We start from the raw sequence: 21,611 nt of genomic DNA, 5'->3' as shown, positions 1-21,611 counted from the left end.
GCAGTTGATTAATTTTATGAGATCTCATTCTTCTCTTAAACACCGAAAGTTCAAGAAGTTTCTTTCAGACTGTGATGCAGCGTATTCTGATTTATTGCAATACAACAATGTTCGTTGGTTAAGTAAAGGTCAAGTTGTTGAACGTTTCTGGCTAATAAAGGAAGAAGTAACCTCCTTCTTGCGAATCTTGGATACGCAGGGAGCAAAGAAGCACTTAGAGTTCATAACAAACGAGCGCAGTATGCTAGCTGTGGCTCTTCTGAAGGATATTCTGAAATATTTAAATGCGCTCAACATAGAGTTACAAGGGAATGAGAAATTAATATGTGATCTGATACAAAGCATGTCTGCTTTTCGTCGTAAGCTGGATATTTTTGTAAAAGCTATAGCAAGGCAGGAATTTATCCATTTCCCAACAATGCTTGAGTATAAAAAAGACAACTCTGAAGAAGGCATTGCAGTGTTTGTAAGATTTCTGTCCGATGTAAGGGACGAATTTGCTACAAGATTTCAAGACTTTGTAGAAATTGGAAAACTGTCTCAATTCCTAAAGTTTCCTTATTGATGCATCGGCAGAATGGACTGATATGGCTGCTAAGTTGTTCAGCGTTTCAAAGTCTTCACTTCAAGCCCGGCCGTAATCGGACGCTAGCGAGAGGGAACGATCCGTCGATTCTGGCTCATTAGGCCCGAAGTGCCCGGAGTGTTGGGCTGAGGCGGTCGTGCCCTGCTTGTCGAACGGCAGCAGAACAATTGCATCGGGCGCAGGCAGCAGCCCCGGAGCGCCTATAAGCTCCGCTCCCCGGGTCGGCGTGGGCCGCCAGTTTAATAACGCCCGCTGCTCGGCCCTACCGAACCAACACCCCCGTCCTACCCCACCCCCCCTGCCACTACCCCACTGCCCCACTATACAGCTGAGGCTCTATCAACAAAGACCCAGCCAGCTCCTGCGGAAATGCTCCGGGCTCAGCTTACGAGGAGCAGAGCCAGCTAGCATTGTGCGACTCACATCTCCTCTATGACCACGTAGACTCCGCTTACAGATAATAACGTTGATGTCGCATTCGTTTATTTAAAAAAATGCTCATTTATGTGATACATTTGTTGTATATCAGTAGCGGTGCTCCAGCCGTACGTCTATACAACGAAAATTAATGCTACACTGACTAAAATGGAATGTGGTACGCCATGAAGAAACAGTCAAATGCTTAACTTAATTTCGGGGTTGCAGCCAGCCGTCGTGTAATACGAGGGGCGTTTGAAAAGTCCGTGCAAAGTCCGAGAGACGGCACCACCGGTGCGTATCGAGGTCATCTTTAGTTAGTAGCATCTTTGGAAAGAACGCATTCCAAGTTTCAGCTACATTGGTCTATTTCTTTGTCTTTGGCATTCGTGCGAATCAAAAAGGGTCGAGTGATTGTCAAATAATGAACGAAAAAGAATTTCGTGTGGTGATTAAACATTACTTTACGAAAGGCAAAACTCCTCAGGAGACTAGAGAGAAGCTTGATAATAATTACGGTGACTCTGCACCTTCGAATAGAACAGTTTATAAGGGGTTTCAAAATTTTCCGAGTGACCATGTGGGCAAAACTCCTCAGGAGACCAGAGAGAAGCTTGATAAAAATTACGGTGACTCTGCACCTTCGAATAGAACAGTTTATAAGAAATTTCAAAATTTTCCGAGTGACCATGTGGGCACAAGTGATGCTGAACGTTCTGAACGCCCTGAGGAAATTACGACTCCAGAAATCATTGATAAAATCCGTGACATGGTGATTTATGACAAAAGAGTAAAGATGCGTGAGATTGCTAGTGCTGTGGGCATCTCGAATAAATGGGTACATAATATTTTGCATAAACATTTGTACATATAAATGCTATCCACAAGATGGGAAAGGTGGCTACACTGAGTCACAGCGCCAGAGATTGCGCCAAAGATTATTATTCCGCCGCCTCCACTGGGCGCAGCAGTAGTTCAGAGGATGTCTAGAGCAGTCGTTGTTCTGTTGGGCGAGAGAGTAGACGATCTGAGTGTTGACTGAAATGTTGTACTGTTCGGTTAGTGTAATTTATAGATGGAAGAAGATGCAATTGTCAGAATATATTTGAGAAAGGAGATGGGCTTTTGATTTATGATGTTAGTGTAATAGAATATTTTTGTCAATATATAATGAGGTAAAAAGGTATTACAGTTTTCTTTAATAACAATCCCACTTGCTCACAGGTACAGTCAACAAAGCATCTGGCTCGTGTTCATTTATTAGACTTGTAATTCTGGTTTCTATGTGCAGTCATAATATTTCTGGTTTTTCAATAAGTTCATTGTAAATGGTGTTCAAAATATTTTGTAGTATTGACAAAGAACCGAGCCAGATACATGTACGTTGAGTCTCACTACCACACACAGAACAGTTACACTTGTGCGTTGTTGTTTCGTAGCTTTTATAGTTGCAGGGTACTTAATTAATCAATTGTGTTAATGGAAATTCCTTGTCATTCTTTATTTTTATTTTATGCAGTCAGATTGCGTGCTAATACTAGTCAGGGCCAACCGGTTACGAGACTTCGTAACCGGTCACACAGTTAGTAAAATTATTGCATTTATTCCTTAATATTAATCTTTTTTTTTTTTAATGAAGCCCCCTTGCACGGTTTCACGTTTGCTCACGCTTGATCAAAGACGGAATCGTGTGAAGAGTTCAGGAAGAATCCGCAGAACTTTAAGCGTCGTTTCGTCACTGTCGATGAAACGTGGATACATTACTATACCCCTGAGAGCAAACAACAATCTAAACAATGGGTTACGAAGGGAGAATCTGCACCATAAGAGGCGAAGACCATTCCTTCGGCTGGAAAGATTATGGCGACTGTTTTTTGGGAGTCGCAAGGGTTAATCCTCATCGACTATCTGGAAAAGGGTAAAACTATTACAGGTGCATAATATTCGTCGTTATTGGACCGTTTAAAAGCTGATCTGCAAGAAAAACGCCGGCGATTGGAATGCAAAAAAAGTCCTTTTCCATCACGACAATGCAGCAGCACACACCTCAGCAGTTGTGGTCTCAAAATTAATGGAAATAGGATTCCAACTCGTTTCACATCCCCCCTATTCTCCAGACTTGGCTCAAAAAAATGGTTCAAATGGCTGTGAGTACTACGGGACTTAACATCTGTGGTCATCAGTCCCCTAGGACTTAGAACTACTTAGGCTACTGAAGCGCCTAGGACCGCACGGCCACACCGGCCGCAGACTTGGCTCCCTCGGACTATTATTTGTTCCCCAATTTGAAGAAATGGCTGACGGGGCCAAGATTTTATTTAAACGAGGAGGAGATTGCAGCAACTAATAGCTATTTTGCAAACTTGCACAATTCCTATTATTCGGAAGGGATCAACAAATTAGAACAGCGTTGGACGAAGTGTATAAATCTAAGTGGAGACTACGTCGAAAAATAAGAAAGGTTTGCCCCAAACATGTGAGTAGTTTTTATTTTTGCACAGACTTTTCAAACGCCCCTCGCACAATCCACGATATTTCGACTCACAACCTGCCAGTCACCCTCAATTGGGCAGTCGAACACTGACAAAAATTTCTTCCCTTTCCGCGCAATGTGTATTCGTCGGACACAGTGAGTAAACTTAAAACACTTGCACTCATAGATCACACAATCTAAGTTCGAGACAGCTAGCCCGAAGAGTTCCCCAACTACACATTGTGTTCAGGGAAAATAAGAGGGGCCTTCAATAAGTAACGCTGCCCATTTTTTTTCCTCGGCCAATTTCGGTTGAAAAAATGCGGAATTTGTTGTGGGACATCGTGGAATATTCCCACTTCAATTCCTATAGATTCATGAAGTTCCGATAGGTGGCGGTGTTATACAGGTCTTCATCTACATCTACATCCATACTCCGCAAGCCACCTGACGGTGTGTGGCGGAGGGTACCTTGATTACCTCTATCGGTTCTCCTTTCTATTTTAGTCTCTTATTGTTCGTGGAAAGAAAGATTGTCGGTATGCCTCTGTGTGGGCTCTAATCTCTCTGATTTTATCCTCATGGTCTCTTCGCGAGATATGCGTAGGAGGGAGCAATATACTGTTTGACTCTTCGGTGAAGGTATGTTCTCGAAACTTCAACAAAAGCCCGTACCGAGATACTGAGCGTCTCCCTTGCAGAGTCTTCCACTAGTGTTTATCTTTCATCCCCGTAACGCTTTCGCGATTACTAAATGATCATGTAACGAAGCGCGCTGCTCTCCGTTGGATCTTCTCTATCTGTTCTATCAACCATAACTGGTACAGATCCCACACCGGTGAGCAGTATTCAAGCAGTGGGCGAAAAAGTGTACTGTAACCTACTTCCTTTGTTATCGGACTGCATTTCCTTAGGATTATTCCAATGAATCTCAGTCTGTCATCTGCTTTACCACCGATTAATTTTATATGGTCATTCCATTTTAAATCACTCCTAATGCCTACTCCCAGATAATTTATGGGATTAACTGCCTCCAGTTTCTGACCTGCTATATTGTAGCTGAATGATAAAGGATCTTTCTTTCTACGTATTCGCAGCACATTACACTTGTCTACATTGAGATTCACTTGCCATTCCCTGCATCATACGTCAATTCGTTGCAGATCGTCCTGCATGTCAGTACAATTTTCCATTGTTACAACCTCTTAATATACTACATCACCATCCGCAAAGAACTTCCGATGTTATCCACAAGGTCATTTATATATATTGTGAATAGCAACGGTCCTACGACACTCCCCTGCGGCACGCCTGAAATTGTGGGGAACTGTATCGAATGCCTTGCGGAAGTCAAGATACACGGCATCTACCTGGGAACCCGTGTCTATGGCCCTCTGAGTCTCGTGGATGAATAGCGCGAGCTGGTTTTCACACGATCGTCTGTTTCTAAACCCATGCTGATTCCTACAGAGTAGATTTCCAGTCTCCAGAAAAATCATTATACTCGAACATAATACGTGTTCCAAAATTCTAAAACTGATCGACGTTAGAGATATAGTCTATAGTTCTGCACATCTGTTCGACGTCCCTTCTTGAAAACGGGGATGACCCGTGCCCTTGTCCAACCTTTTGGAACGCTACGCTCTTCTAGAGTCCTACGGTAGACCGCTGCAAGAAGGGGAGCAAATTCCTTCAAGTACTCTGTGGAAAATTGAACTGGTATCCCATCATGTCCAGCAGCCTTTCCTCATTTGAGCGATTTTAATTGTTCTTCTGTACCTCTGTCATCTACTTCGATATCTACCATTTTGCCATCTGTGCGACAATTTAGAGAAGGAACTACAGTGCAGTCTTCCTCTGTGAAACAGCTTTGGGAAAAGACATTTAGTATTTCGGCCTTTAGTCTGTCATCCTCTGTTTCAGTACCATTTTGGTCACAGAGTGTCTGGACATTTTGTTTTGATTCACCTATCGCTTTGACATAAGACCAAAATTTCGTAGGACTTTCTGCCAAGTCAGTACATAGAACTTTACTTTAGAATTCGTTGAACGGCCATCGCATAGCCCCCCTCACACTACATTTCGCTTCGTGTAATTTTTGTTTGTCTGCAAGGCTTTGGCTATGTTTATGTTTGCTGTTAAGTTCCCTTTGCTTCCGTAGCAGTTTTCTAACTCGGTTGTTGTACCGCGGTGGCTCTTTTCCACCTCTTACGATCTTGCTTGGCACATACTCATTTAATGCAATTCAAATGACGTCTGTAACAGAGGTGCGTCCCAAGCAGAGAGCTATCATTGAGTTTCTTTTCGTTGAAATCAGAGCATCTCGGATATTGGTAGACGGTTTCAGAAGGTCTACGGACAGCTGGCAGTGAACAAAAGCACGGTGAGCTGGTGGGCGAGGCGTGTGCCATCATCACAACAATGTCGCGCAAACCTGTCTGACATCATGTGTGCAGCCGGCCATACACAGTTATGACTCCGGCAATGTTGGAACGGGTGGGAACTGTCAGTTGAGGTGACCGACGGATCACAAACACCTCGCTGCACAACTGGACGTCTCTGTTGGTAGTGCTGACACACTCTTCTACCAGTTGCGATACTCAATGTTGTGTACCCGTTGTGTTTCTCGCCGCGGAACAGAAGACCAACGAAGGACCATCTGTGTGATATTAACTGCGCTGATAGTGACAGAATTTTGTCGAACATTGTCACAGGCGGTGAAACATCGCTTCATCACTTCTAATAGGAAACAGAACGGCAATCGACGGAGTGACGCCACATCATCTCTCCTCCGAAGAAAGCCGAACCTTCAGCCGCTAAAGTCATGTCGACAGTCTCCTGAAACTCTGAAAGGTCTGTTCTGTTTGATGTCCTCCCTCACGGTGCAACTCTGAAGTTCATTGTGGTACTCTCAAGAAATTGAAGGAACGACTTCAGCGTGTTCGTCGCCACAAAAATGTAAACGAACTTCTCCTTTTCCATGATAACACAATACCCCACACTAGACGGCGCGCACGAGAGGCGGTCACGAAACCTCATAAAACTGTTCCTCCTTCATCCACCCGACAGTCAGGATTTCGCACCTTCCGACCTCCATCTGTTTCGTCCAATGAACGATGCAGTCCGCAGGCGGCAATACGTGGATGATGGAGAGGCTACTGATGCAGCAAGGAGTTGGCTCCGACGTCGGCTAGTAGAGTACCATCTACATCTACGAGGTGCATTCAAGTTCTAAGGCCTCCGATTTATTTTCTAATTAACTACTCACCCGAAATCGATGAAACTGGCGTTACTTCTAGACGTAATTGCCCTGCAGACGTACACATTTTTCACAACGCTGACGCCATGATTCCATGGCAGCGGCGAAGGCTTCTTTAGGAGTCTGTTTTGACCACCGGAAAATCGCTGAGGCAATAGCAGCACGACTGGTGAATGTGCGGCCATGGAGAGTGTCTTTCGTTGTTGGAAAAAGCCAAAAGTCACTAGGAGCCAGGTCAGGTGAGTAGGGAGCATGAGGAATCACTTCAAAGTTATCACTAAGAAACTGTTGCGTAACGTTAGCTCGATGTGCGGGTGCGTTGTCTTGGTGAAACAGCGCACGCGCAGGCCTTCCTGGACGTTTTTGTTGCAGTGCAGGAAGGAATTTGTTCTTCAAAACATTTTCGTAGGATGCACCTGTTACCATAGTGCCCTTTGGAACACAATGGGTGAGGATTACGCCCTCGCTGTCCCAGAACATGGACACCATCATTTTTTCAGCACTGGCGGTTACCCGAAATTTTTTTGGTGGCGGTGAATCTGTGTGCTTCCATTGAGCTGACTGGCGCTTTGTTTCTGGATTGAAAAATGGCATCCACGTCTCATCCATTGTCACAACCGACGAAAAGAAAGTCCCATTCATGCTGTCGTTGCGCGTCAACATTACTTGGCAACATGCCACACGGGCAGCCCTGTGGTGGTCTGTCAGCATTCGTGGCACCCACCTGGATGACACTTTCCGCATTTTCAGGTCGTCATGCAGGATTGTGTGCACAGAACCCACAGAAATGCCAACTCTGGAGGCTATCTGTTCAACAGTCATTCGGCGATCCCCCAAAACAAATCTCTCCACTTTCTCGATCATGTCGTCAGACCGGCTTGTGCGAGCCCGAGGTTGTTTTGGTTTGTTGTCACACGATGTTCTGCCTTCATTAAACTGTCGCACCTATGAACGCACTTTCGACACATCCATAACTCCATCACCACATGTCTCCTTCAACTGTCGATGAATTTCAGTTGGCTTCACACCACGCAAATTCAGAAAACGAATGATTGCACGCTGTTCAAGTAAGGAAAACGTCACCATTTTAACTATTTAAACCGGTTCTCATTCTCGCCTCTGGCGGTAAAATTCCATCTGCCCTATGGTGCTGCCATCTCTGGGACGTATTGACAATGAATGCGGCCTCATTTTAAAACAATGCGCATGTTTCTATCTCTTTCCAGTCCGGAGAAAAAAAATCGGAGGCCTTAGAACTTGAATGCACCTTGTACATCTACCTGGATACTCTGCATATCACATTTAAGTGCCTGGCAGAGGGTTTATCGAACCACCTTGACAATTCTCTATTATTCCAATCTCGTATTGCGCACGGAAAGAATGAACACCTATATCTTTCCGTACGAGCTCTGATTTCCCTTATTTTATCGTGGCGATCTTTCCTCCCTATGTAGGTCGGTGTCAACAAAATATTCTCGCATCCGGGGGAGAAAGTTGGTGATTGGAATTTCGTGAGAAGAATCCGTCACAACGAAAAACACCTTTGTTTTAATGATTGCCACTCCAATTCACGTATCACATCTATCTTTTAATGATGTCCATCCCAAATCCTGCATCATTTCTGTGACACTCTCTCCCATATTTCGCGATACAGTAATACAAAACGTGTCACGCCCGGGTTCCCGGGTTCGATTCCCGGCGGGGTCAGGGATTTTCTCTGCCTCGTGATGGCTGGGTGTTGTGTGCTGTCCTTAGGTTAGTTAGGTTTAAGTAGTTCTAAGTTCTAGGGGACTTATGACCACAGCAGTTGAGTCCCATAGTGCTCAGAGCCATTTTTGAATACAAAACGTGCTGCCTTTCTTTGAACTTTTTCGATGTACTCAGTCAGTCCTATCTGGTAAGGATCCCACATCCCGCAACAGTATTCTAAAAGAGGACGGAGAAACATAGTGTAGGCAGTCTCCTTAGTAGGTCTGTTACATTTTCTAAGTGTCCTGCCAATGAAACGCAGTTTTTGGTCAGCCTTCCCCACAATATTTTCTGTGTGTTCCCTCCAGTTTAAATTGTTTGTAATTGTAATACCTAGGTATTTAGTTGAATTTATGACCTTTAGATTTGACTCATTTATCATGTGACCGACGGATTCCGTTTAGCACTTATGTGAATGACCTCACACTTTTCGTTATTTAGGGTCAACTGCCAATTTTCGCACCATTCAGATATCTTTTCCACATCGTTTTGCAATTTTTTTATCTTCTGATGACTTTATTAGTCGATAAACGACAGCGTCATCTGCAAACAACCGAAGACGGCTGCTCAGATGTCTCCAAATCGTTTATATAGAAAAGGAACAGCAAAGGGTCTATAACACTACCTTGGGGAACGCCAGAAATCACTTCTGTTTTACTCGATAACTTTCCGTCAATTACTACGAACTGTGACCTCTCTGACAGAAAATCACAGATCCAGTCACATAACTGAGACGATATTCCATAAGTACGCAATTTCACTACGAGCTGCTTGTGTGGTACAGCGTCAAAAGCCTTCCGGAAATCCAGAAATACGAAATCGATCTGAAATCCCCTGTCAATAGCACTCATCACTTCATGTGAATAAATAGCTAGTTGTGTTTCACAAGAACGATGGTTTCTAAACCGATGTTGACTGTGTGTCAATCCTGCAAAAAACCAACCTGCTTCCACAAAAAGTGTTTCGTTACTTACTGAACGCCCTTCGTCGATATGTTACGCAGAAGATTAACACTATTAGGTAAAACAAAGGACCAGCAAGTGGATACAGAGGTGAGCACGCAGGCAGAATCTGTTTGAGACAGCCAGATTCCTGTTGGAACTTCAGGTGAAAGTGATTTTCAGCGAAATATCTAAGCTTGCGGGTCTTCTGGGATCAATGAGGAACGATTTTTTATTGCGAAAGGTTGGAATTTTCAAAATACCTTGTCAATATGGTAAGACCACGTGCACCGTTTAAGAATGTTGCACCGAATACCATCTTGGATATACAGGGTGGTCCATTGATAGTGACCGGGCCAAATATCTCACGAAATAAGCATCAAACGAAAAAACTACAAAATATGAAACTCGTCTAGCTTGAAGGGGGAAACCAGATGGCGCTATGGTTGGCCCGCTAGATGGCGCTGCCGTAGGCCAAACGGATATCGACTGCGTTTTTTAAAATAGGAACCCCCATTTTTTATTACATATTGGTGTAGTACGTAAGGAAATATGAATGTTTTAGTTCGACCACTTTTTTCGCTTTGTGGTAGATGGCACTGTAATAGTCACTAACGATTAAGTACGTGGTATCACGTAACGTTCCGCCAGTGCGGACGGTATTTGCTTCGTGTTAAAATGGACCGTTTACCAATTGCGGAAAAGTCGTTATCGTGTTGATTTATGGCTATTGTGATCAAAATAGCGTGTGCTATGTATGCCGCTCGGTATCCTTGATGACATCATCCAAGTGTCCGGACCGTTCGCCGGATAGTTACGTTATTTAAGGAAACAGGAAGTGTCCAGCTACATGTGAAACGTCAACCACGGCCTGCAACAAATTATGAATTCCAAGTAGGTGTTTTAGCTGCTGTCGCGGCTATTTCGCACAGCAGTAGCAGACAAATTCCGCGAGAATCGGGGAATCTCCTAAACGTCGGTGTTGAGAATGCTACGTCAAAATCGATTGCACCCGTACCAGGAATTGCATGTCGACGACTTTGAACGTCGTGTACAGTTCTGCCACTGGGCACAAGAGAAATTACGAGACGATGACAGATTTTTTGCACACGTTCTATTTAGCGACGAAGAGTCATTCACCAACAGTGGTAACGTAAACCGGCGTAATTTGCACTATTGGGCAACGGAAAATCCACGATGGCTGCGACAAGTGGAACATCACTGACTATGGTGCGGCATTATGGGAGGAAGGATAATTGGCCCCATTTTATCATTGGCAATCTAAATGGTGCAATGTATGCAGATTTCCTACGTAATGTTCTACCGATCTTAATACAAGATATTTCACTGCATGACACAATAGCTATGTACTTCCAACATGATGGATGTCCGCCACATAGTTCGCGTGCGATTGAAACGGTATTGAATAGTATATTTCATGACAGGTAGACTGGTCGTATTTCTGTGGGGAACGTTGAAGGATATTTGCTATCGTGATCAACCGACAACGCCTGACAACATGCGTCAGCGCATTGTCAATGCATGTGCAAACATTACGAAAGGCGAACTACTCGCTGTTGAGAGGAATGTCGTTACACGTATTGCCAAATGCATTGAGGTTGACGGACATCACTTTGAGCATTTACTGCATTAATGTGGCATTTACAGGTAATCACGCTTTAACAGCATGCGTTCTCACAAATGATAAGTTCACGAAGGTACATGTATCACATTGGAACAACCGAAATAAAATGTTCAAACGTGCCTACGTTCTGTATTTTAATTTAAAAAACCTACCTGTTACCAACTGTTCGCCTAAAATTGTGAGCCATATGTTTGTGACTATTACAACGCCATCTATCACAAGGCGAAAAAATTTGTCCAACTAAAGCATTCATTTATTTATGTACTACACGAATATGTAATAAAAATGGGGGTTCCTATTTAAAAAAAAACGCAGTTGATATCCGTTTGACCTATGGCAGCGCCATCTAGCGTGCCAACCATAGCGCCATCTGGTTTCCTGCTTCCAGCTAGACGACTTTTGTTCTTTGTAGTTTTTTCGTTTGACGCTTATTTCGTGAGATATTTGGCCCGGTCGCGATCAATGGACCACCCTGTGCAGTGGTGCGTGGTTCCATGTTGAGGGATAGTCCTTCTGAATGTAACCAGAACGCTTCAATCGAAGAGCTTTGAAACCGTCATTTTACGTGGATACTTTTTGCCCATTAGTAAAGGCACCTCAGCTTTGGGAAGTGGAATATAAAAAAAAATTATAATTGTGGGAAATTTTACATAGGCCATTCTGGCATGGCAATTTCCACCCATCTGAAGAAAAACCATACAGGTTAGAGACTTATAGAAGTAGGCTCTATTTTTGGAGATCGTCAGGTTAAAGAACATCACAGTACCAAGGTGTAGCCGGCCGGTGTGGCCGAGCGGTTCTAGGCGCTTCAGTCTGGAACCGCGCGACCGCTACGGTCGCATGTTCGAATCCTGCCTCGGGCATGGATTTGTGTGATGTCCTTAGATTAGTTAGGTTTAAGTACTTTTAAGTTCTAAGGGACTGATGACCACAGATGTTAAGTCCCATAGTGCTCAGAACCATTTGAACCAAGGTGCAATATGAAGTCTTACATAACACTGACAATTGGAGCGAGATAAATTACCTCGAAATAATGGAAAATAATAAACGTAACGCCTCCTTTACCAAGCTTAGTACTGAATGATTAGACACTTACTCGCCACACGTAACTGCTGACACTGCTAATAATGCCACCCAGGCCAGTTTGTAAACTACACATCCCAGTCGTATGTCCAATTCTTCCTATATTTCAGTTGCTATATTTTCACTTGGCCTGTTACAATTTTATGCTGTGTAATTAAAGTCGTTTCATTTATTTGTATATTCTGACATTTAATATTTTACCGGTTTGTAATAGTGGATCAGCTGAGGACGAGATTATTTTGTTCTGTCACGCCCTTGGAATATGTAACCTTATTTTTCTTCTCGAAACTATTATTGTAATTTGTCAAGTAGTTTATTATTCAGTGTGTAGCATATTTTATCCAAGCTAAATAGTTTTACGCTGCATTGTGCTCAAAATCAAACATTAACAACTGAAACTTTGAAAACCAACTAAGATACTCTAGATACATCTAGTTTAAAATCTTTTACTCCATTAAAATTGGCGATGACATAAGAGCCTAAAACCAATTTGCGAAAAATAAATGTTGCAGAATACATCAGTGTCGTGTACTTATTCATTAGTAACAATATGTGAAGTTCTGACTCGATGTAACTGTTCAAAATCAATGTCTAGCAAGTTAGTTCACCGGCACGGTCCACAACATAGAATTACTTTGTCTACTTGGCTCAACTCTCCACAAAGAGAATCCAAAACTTGCAGTAAAATTTTAAAGTACTTTTGCAATACGTCGCTGCGTAATAGTAACTCTCTGCTGATCAGAGAATCGACCGACGCGGACTCGATGTAGCTTCACTGCAGACTAACTCTTGTGCTCAAATTCTTCCGCCTTATATATGGAACTAAGGAAGACACGGATTTAACATTCCGTGGACAGCACGGTCATTAGAGATGGAATATACAGAGTGACCCAGAAGTCCTTTAACACTTGAAAGTGCACTAATTTACGCAATAGAGGTAAAAACCGTTACACACGCCTGAAATGACACGTCGTTTTATTGAAACGAAAAATGAGTTCAAGAAGTGGCTAACAGTTGCCGCTGGACAGCAACACCTCAGTACACCGCATGTAAGTCGTGTATAAAATGAGCTGTAGTGAGAGAGGGTGTCAGATCATCCCTAGCCTGGATGATGAACACCGGAAGGTACGACTTTATTGCACAATAGCGCTCCACCTCATACTGCTACACGTGTGAAAGATCGCTTGCCTAAATCTTTTGGTGAGGAACTGACGATTGTTAGCTGAACGGCCACGTCCGTCATGCTCTGCCTGCCAGGTCCCCAGATCTCAGTCCTTGTGATTATTGCTTGTGCGGCTACCTGAAGACGCAACTCTCCTGCGATCGTGCGACCTCATTAGGGATGCTAAAAGACAACATCCGACAGCAGTTTCTCACCGCACCTTCCGATATGCCATACGGTGCTGTTCGCAACACTGTCGCTCGACTTGATGAATGACGGACGACGTGTTGGGCATTTTTTATAAAGAATATCGTATTTGTTAAAATTCAATTGTTAGGCTAGGTATTGATCTTCTATCGTATGAAGTGCCATTTGTTGGCCATTTTGTGCGTATTTTTTCGTTTCACTAAAATTCGATGTAATTTCAAGCAAGCGTGTCAATTTTTATGTCTCTACCTACATTATGTCGTGAAGTATTCAATTTTCAAATGTCAATAGACTTTTGAGTCACCCTGTTTCATGGGAGCGAATCGTATACAAAACGCTTGTTGATTTTTACTCTTGCATAGACCTCCTAACAATGGTCAGACGTTCGATTGATGGGGCTTTCAAACTCTTTCAGTTACCAAATTGTGGCATCTACTAAGTCCCTGAATTTTTCCTTAAAAGGAAATCAGTTGCTTTCTCTCTGCGAAGCGTATGTTTCTGTACATAAAAGCGAGCCCAAGACATTTTTATAATTAACAATTTTTTTTTTACTTACAGGAGATCCTTTAAAAATTCCTACACCAAGCGTCATTGGAACGACCTCAAACGTGTCACAGGGTCCTCATCTGAACTTCTTTACACGATGTAATGAATAATTTCGACTCCCAACCAAAATTGATACAAGAACACCTCCAGTGATACTATCAAAATCGGGAATTACAACTCTTGTTACAAAACGGCACCAACCACACGAATATAAATGTGTATCTGGACCACATACCAAATTTAGTGTTTGTAACTTTTAATCCAGAGCCGATCTCAATTTAAATGAAGCAACACGCTAATAACTCCTGAGCTATGGCTAAAACATCACTCCGGTTCTTGCGGTATTTAGACATCCTGCACGCAACTCTGCAATCTAGACAGATCATCTAGCAACACAATTAAGACAATCGAAAAACATTTTAACAACACTGGCCTCGCTAATAACAGCTTGCTGCTCGTCTATGGAGGCCGGATGGTCCGTACTAACGACTAAATAAACCTCGTAGCCCCACAACTACAAAGAGATTCATAGACGTCCCGTTTCTTTTTACATTAAATTTTACTTACCGCTATCGAAACTGACAGAGCGAAGTACTTAACACTAATGCTGTAATGGTTCGTAAGGTACTGCCAAACATTCAGTTTCCAACTTTAATCCGTTGTCTAAGAGGCGTTAAGATCGAATCTATCATTTTACATTGCTTTTATTGACGACAGAATCTGAGAAAAACGGCTCTGAGCACTATGGTACTAAACATCGGAGGTCATCAGTCCCCTAGAACTTTTTTTTTTTTTTGGTCATCAGTCTACTGACTGGTTTGATGCGGCCCGCCACGAATTCCTTTCCTGTGCTAACCTCTTCATCTCAGAGTAGCACTTGCAACCTACGTCCTCAGTTATTTGCTTGACTTATTCCAATCTCTGCCTTCCTCTACAGTTTTTGCCCTCTACAGCTCCCTCTAGTACCATGGAAGTCATTCCCTCATGTCTTAGCAGATGTCCTATCATCCTGTCCCTTCTCCTTATCAGTGTTTTCCACATATTCCTTTTCTCTCCGATTCTGCGTAGAACTTCCTCATTCCTTACCTTATCAGTCCACCTAATTTTCAACATTCGTCTATAGCACCACATCTCAAATGCTTCGATTCTCTTCTGTTCCGGTTTTCCCACAGTCCATGTTTCACTACCATACAATGCTGTACTCCAGACGTACGTCCTCAGAAATTTCTTAATCAAATTAAGGCCGGTATTTGATATTAGTAGACTTCTCTTGGCCAGAAATGCCTTTTTTGCCATAGCGAGTCTGCTTTTGATGTCCCCCTTGTTCCGTCCGTCATTGGTTATTTTACTGCCTAGGTAGCAGAATTCCTCAACTTCATTGACTTCGTGACCATGAATCCTGATGTTAAGTTTCTCGCTGTTCTCATTTCTACTACTTCTCATTACCTTCGTCTTTCTCCGATTTACTCTCAAACGATGCTGTGTACTCATTAGACTGTTCATTCCGTTCAGCAGATCATTTAATTCACCTTCACTTTCACTCAGGATAGCAATGTCATCAGCAAATCGTATCATTGATATCCTTTCACCTTGTATTTTAATTCCACCCCTGAAACTTTCTTTTATTTCCATCATTGCTTCCTCGATGTACAGATTGAAGAGTAGGGGCGAAAGGCTACAGCTTTGTCTTACACCCTTCTTAATACGAGCACATCGTTCTTGATCGTCCACTCTTATTATTCCCTCTTGGTTGTTGTACATATTGTATATGACCTGTCTCACCATATAGCTTACCCCTACTTTTTTCAGGATCTCGAAAAGCTTGCACCATTTTATATTGTCGAACGCTTTTTCCAGATCGACAAATCCTATGAAAGTGTCTTGATTTTTCTTTAGCCTTGCTTCCATTATTAGCCGTAACGTCAGAATTGCCTCTCTCGTCCCTTTACTTTTCCTAAAGCCAGACTGATCGTCACCTAGCGCATTCTCAATTTTCTTTTCCATTCTTCTGTATATTATTCTTGTAAGCAGCTTCGATGCATGAGCTGTTAAGCTGATTGTGCGATAATTCTCGCACTTGTCACCTCTTGCCGTCTTCGGAATTGTGTGGATGATGCTTTTCCGAAAGTCAGATGGTATATCGCCAGACTCATATATTCTACACACCAACGTGAATAGACGTTTTGTTGCCACTTCCCCCAAGGATTTTAGAAATTCTGATGAATGTTATCTATCCCTTCTGCCTTATTTGACTGTAAGTCCTCCAAAGCTCTTTTAAATTCCGATTCTAATACTGGATCCCCTATCTCTTCTAAATCGACTCCTGTTTCTTCTTCTATCACATCAGACAAATCTTCACCCTCATAGAGGCTTTCAATCTATTCTTTCCACCTATCTGCTCTCTCCTCTGCATTTAACAGTGGAATTCCCGTTGCGCTCTTAATGTTACCACCGTTGCTTTTAATGTCACCAAAGGTTGTTTTGACGTTCCTGTATGCTGAGTCTGTCCTTCCGACAATCATATCTTTTTCGATGTCTTCACATTTTTCCTGCAGCCATTTCGTCTTATCTTCCCTGCACTTCCTATTTATTTCATTCCTCAGCGACTTGTATTTCTGTATTCCTGATTTTCCCGGAACATATTTGTACTTCCTCCTTTCATCAATCAACTGAAGTATTTCTTCTGTTACCCATGGTTTCTTCGCAGCTACCTTCTTTGTATCTATGTTTTCCTTCCCAACTTCTGTGATGGCCCTTTTTAGAGATGTCCATTCCTCTTCAACCGTACTGCCTACTGCGCCACTCCTTATTGCTGTATCTATAGCATTAGAGAACTTCAAACGTATCTCGTCATTCCTTAGTACTTCCGTATCCCACTTCTTTGCGTATTGATTCTTACTGACTAATGTCTTGAACTTCAGCCTACTCTTCATCACTACTATATTGTGATCTGAGTCTATCTGCTCCTGGGTACGCCTTACAATCCAGTATCTGATTTCGGAATCTCTGTCTGACCATGATGTAATCTAATTGAAATCTTCCCGTATCTCCCGGCTTTTTCCAAGTATACCACCTCCTCTTGTGATTCTTGAACAGGGTATTCGCTATTACTAGCTGAAACTTGTTACATAACTCAATTAGTCTTTCTCCTCTTTCATTCCTAGTCCCAAGCACATATTCTCCTGTAACCTTTTCTTCTACTCCTTCCCCTACAACTGCATTCCAGTCGCCCATGACTATTGGATTTTCGTCCCCCTTTACATACTGCATTACCCTTTCAATATCCTCATACACTTTCTCTATCTGTTCATCTTCAGCTTGCGGCGTCGGCATTCTGATTCTGATTACAACAATCCGGTCACTGAACTGTTCACAGTAACACACCCTCTGCCCTACCTTCCTACTCATAACGAATCCTACACCTGTTATACCATTTTCTGCTGCTGTCGATATTACCCGATACTCATCTGACCAGAAATCCTTGTCTTCCTTCCACTTCACTTCATTGACCCCTACTATATCTAGATTGAGCCTTTGCATTTCCCTTTTCAGATTTTCTAGTTTCCCTACCACGTTCAAGCTTCTGACATTCCACGCCCCGACTCGTAGAACGTTATCCTTTCGTTGATTATTCAGTCTTTTTCTCATGGTTTCTCTCCCCCTTGGCAGTCCCCTCCCGAAGATCCGAATGGGGGACTATTCCGGAATCTTTTGCCAATGGAGAGATCATCACGACACTTCTTCAATTACAGGCCACATGTCCTGTGGATACGTTACGTGTCTTTAATGCAGTGGTTTCCATTGCCTTCTGCATCCTCATGTCGTTGATCATTGCTGATTCTTCCGCCTTTAGGGGCAATTTCCCACCCCTAGGACAAGAGAGTGCCCTGAACCTCTATCCGCTCCTCCGCCCTCTTTGACAAGGCCGTTGGCAGAATGAGGCTGACTTCTTATGCCAGAAGTCTTCGGCCGCCAATGCTGATTATTTATCAAAATTTAGGCAGTGGCGGGGATCGAACCCTTGACCGAAGACGTTTTGATTATGAATCAAAGACTCTAACCCTTTTTTTATTTTATTTTTTTAAATCTCATTTTGTTCGCTTCATCTGCTCGTGGCGGACGTCGTAAGACGTCCAGTGAAGTTCGTTGTTGATTGATTAACTCAGTTTTTTTGTTACAGAGGGCACGTAACCCTCTGACCGAACACGCTGAGCTACCGTGCCGGCCCCCTAGACCATGCCTCGGGCATGGATGTGTGTGATGTCCTTAGGTTAGTTAGGTTTAAGTAGTTCTAGGTTCTAGGTGACTGATGACCTCAGAAGTTAGGGCCCATAGTGCTCAGACCCATCTGAACCATTTTTGAATTCGGTCAATAATTATATGAAATATTGAAAATAAAATTTCAGTTGCCTGTGGAAGCCGTCAGACAGACAACCTGCAACTGGGATTGTGAAACACGAACGATGACCCGGGTTAGCTGGTTCGCAATGTAGAAAGGTTAAATAAGAAATCTAAACGTTCACAGACATAATTCGCTGAATACAGTCAAATGCGAAATTCTTGGTTAATTTATTTTCAATTTTTTTGAAAGCTGTCTGAAGCCTTTTAAGTTCCAACGGAAACCTGTAGACACGGAAATCGCTTGTTCCGTATACAGGATGTAAGTGCAGGTACCTTAATATGTATTCACATCATTGTGTTGATTGTCTGTGTCAAATAGTCTTCCCATAAACACGTCACATAATTTACTATGTGATGTTTTCTGCACAATCGTAACTGCACCACTAAATGGACTACTGTTGTAGTACAGACTGACCGTTTTGCATCCGCGCGTCCGTACTTCAACACCTGGCCTGCTCCACAGAGGAAAGAAAGTATTAATGGCTTGTTCACTCCACATATACCTGGGAATACAAAGTAACCTAAAAAACATACTACTCAGAATGATTATCAGTCCGCAAACGAAGCGGGTACTGATGCTGTTGAGTCCACTGCTCTCAGTCACCAATAAAAATATCTGCTTTTATAAGTGTTACACCTCTTATACAAAACTGTGTCCTTGAAGAACTGGAGTAAGAATGAGGGAGGTTGCACAAGATGTGTTGAATAAATTAGCTTTTGTGCTTAACAACAGCGATAAAATCCTTCACTTCCCTGCACTGGAAGAAAAAATGAGCTGCTTGTGAATAATTTCAGACTATCAGAATTCATGAAGTTATAAAAAGGCCGTGCAAAATCCTTGAAAACAAATTTTGGAAAACTTAAGAACGTCAATAAATTACAATATCCCTTTATGGTAATACAGAAAAATGGCTGTGATGGAGAGACCGACGAACTCGGATCAAGAAATTTCAAACTGGCCTGTGACTACAGATTTATTCAACAAGGAAGTCATATTATTATTCCGAGACTAGCTGTAACACTGCAACACTGCAATGAAGCAACAATGTTTACGTGGGGTCGAACGTATAGAAAATGAAGCATATGTGTCATTTTGTGAAAAAAAAATCTTTTTTATGTTTTATTTGATTAATCGTTTCGATCATTTGTGAAAATCGTCAAATCTATCATTTTTAGCCAACGAAAAATACATATTTTTACACCGTTTTACTAACACAGACAGATCGGGACGTGATAAGAATTAACGAAGTGTAGTTATGAAATAACACATACAAAAAAGTATTACGATTGAAGAAATACCATTTCTACAATTCTAAACACTGGATCGCTGTTTCCTTCATTATAACCGTATCACACTTCATCAAGAGCGTCTAGATCTGCCCAAAAAAGGATGAAATACAAGAAAAAATTTGTACCCTCAAAACACTATGGTCAATAGAGAAACTGAAGTAAGACTTGCATAACAAAACTGAGACACATATTGTAATAACGAGGAAAGGAATCTCCATTTTTATAATCTACCTGCACGAACGAGAGCTTCCATGAGAGGCTCCTTGAAGCATCGCTTAAAAGAAAAAATGGCGGACAGAAGTTATTAGAAATCGTCTTAACGAGATTAATATTAAAGACCAACGAACAGTGAAGGGAGATACAGTTAGAGCAAAGATTCTAGAATCCCAGTTCGAGAGGAAATGAGCAAAGGAAACAGGAGTAATTTAGTCTCAGAGACGGAAACAAGCTATTTTGATAGAATTAAAGAAACATGGTTAACCTGGATTCCAATCAACAATAGGTTTCCACGTGAATTATAGATGAGTCCAAGTGAAAAAAGGAAGACACCTCTGCGCAATATAAAAACTCGTATATCGTCGCTTAAAAGGTAGGATTTGCGTTCGTAAACGCAGATTAGCTGGAGCACGTGTATATACAAAACACTTCGGTTGAGTGAATTTGACTAACGCGCAGTCTCCTTCATCGCAGACATTTACTTGCAATTCTGAACACTTGCCGAGCGAACGTACTTCATCGTATCTGAAGCAAAGTTTTATTCCCGGAAAGAGGGCTTTGGAAGTTGCTGGTGGCAACGTATCCAGTCCGGGCGTGCTGGCGTTTTAATTACGACGGAAATAATTAGAAGGGGGCAACGACCCCCAGAGCCATCTTGCGAAATTTAAATAAAAAAACGCGCCGCTGCGCTACGCGGCAATGAAACCTGCGAAATATTACGTGAAGCACCACGGCATTTAACGCGTAACAATGTGTGCAGGAATGTAGCGTGCGGAATTGAAACTGTCTCGTGAAATATTTTACATTTTTTTCGCACCCACAAGAGGCGCATCTGGACCAGTTTCTGCCTTCACTTGTTCTAGACACGATAGACAGTTTCATCTTACAGTGAGTATTTCAAAATTATCGAAACACGGAAATGAAAAAAAAATTACTGTCGTCAAGGTATACTTCACTTAATACTGTTCTTGAAACTTGGTGAATATGCTTTCACAGAATAACTAGTTTCTATGTTTAAACGTCTGCTAATCCAGATGTATTAGATTTCTGTTACCGTCTGCCGTGTATCAAACAAACCTGTCATCAATTGCGCCACCCTTCTCTGTTGTGTTGTTTTGTGGTCTTCAAGACGGGTTTGATGCAGCTCTCCATGCTACTCTATCTTGTGCAACCCTCTTCAGCTCCGAATGAATACTGCATCGTATAGCCTTCTGAATCTGCTTACTCCCGCTACAATTTTTACCCCTCACACTTGTCTTCAGTACTTAACTGGTGATCCCTTTTGTCTCAGAATCAACCGATTCCTTCTTTTAGTCGCGTTGTGCTACAAAGTCTTGCCTTCTCAATTCTACTCAGCACCTCGTCATTAGTTGTATGATCTTCCCAATATTCTTCTGTAGCACCGCGAAAGCTTATATTCTCTTCCTGTCTAAACCGTTTATCGTCATATTTCACATCCACACATGGCTAAACTCCAGACAAATACCTTCAGAAAAGACTTCCAAACACTTAAGTTTGTATTCAACGTTAGCTAATTTCTCTTCTTCAGCAACGCTTTTCTTCCCTTGTTGCCAGTCAACATTTTATATCCTTTCTACTTCGGGCATCATCACATTTTCTGCCCTCATAGCAAAAC

The 21,611-nt window shown here is 42.3% G+C and overlaps 1 protein-coding gene across 1 annotated transcript in view; it reads left to right on the top strand.

Annotated features, from left to right (window-relative positions):
* Positions 1 to 21,611, top strand: part of LOC126455840 (hormone receptor 4-like) — a 267,525-nt gene that overhangs the window by 119,709 nt on the left and 126,205 nt on the right. The gene's annotated exons all lie outside the window — the stretch shown is intronic.

Source organism: Schistocerca serialis, chromosome 2 (assembly GCF_023864345.2).
Source record: "Schistocerca serialis cubense isolate TAMUIC-IGC-003099 chromosome 2, iqSchSeri2.2, whole genome shotgun sequence".
NCBI lineage: Eukaryota > Metazoa > Arthropoda > Insecta > Orthoptera > Acrididae > Schistocerca > Schistocerca serialis.
Note: the sequence above shows the minus strand (reverse complement) of the source record. Positions and strands in the feature narration are given on the sequence as shown.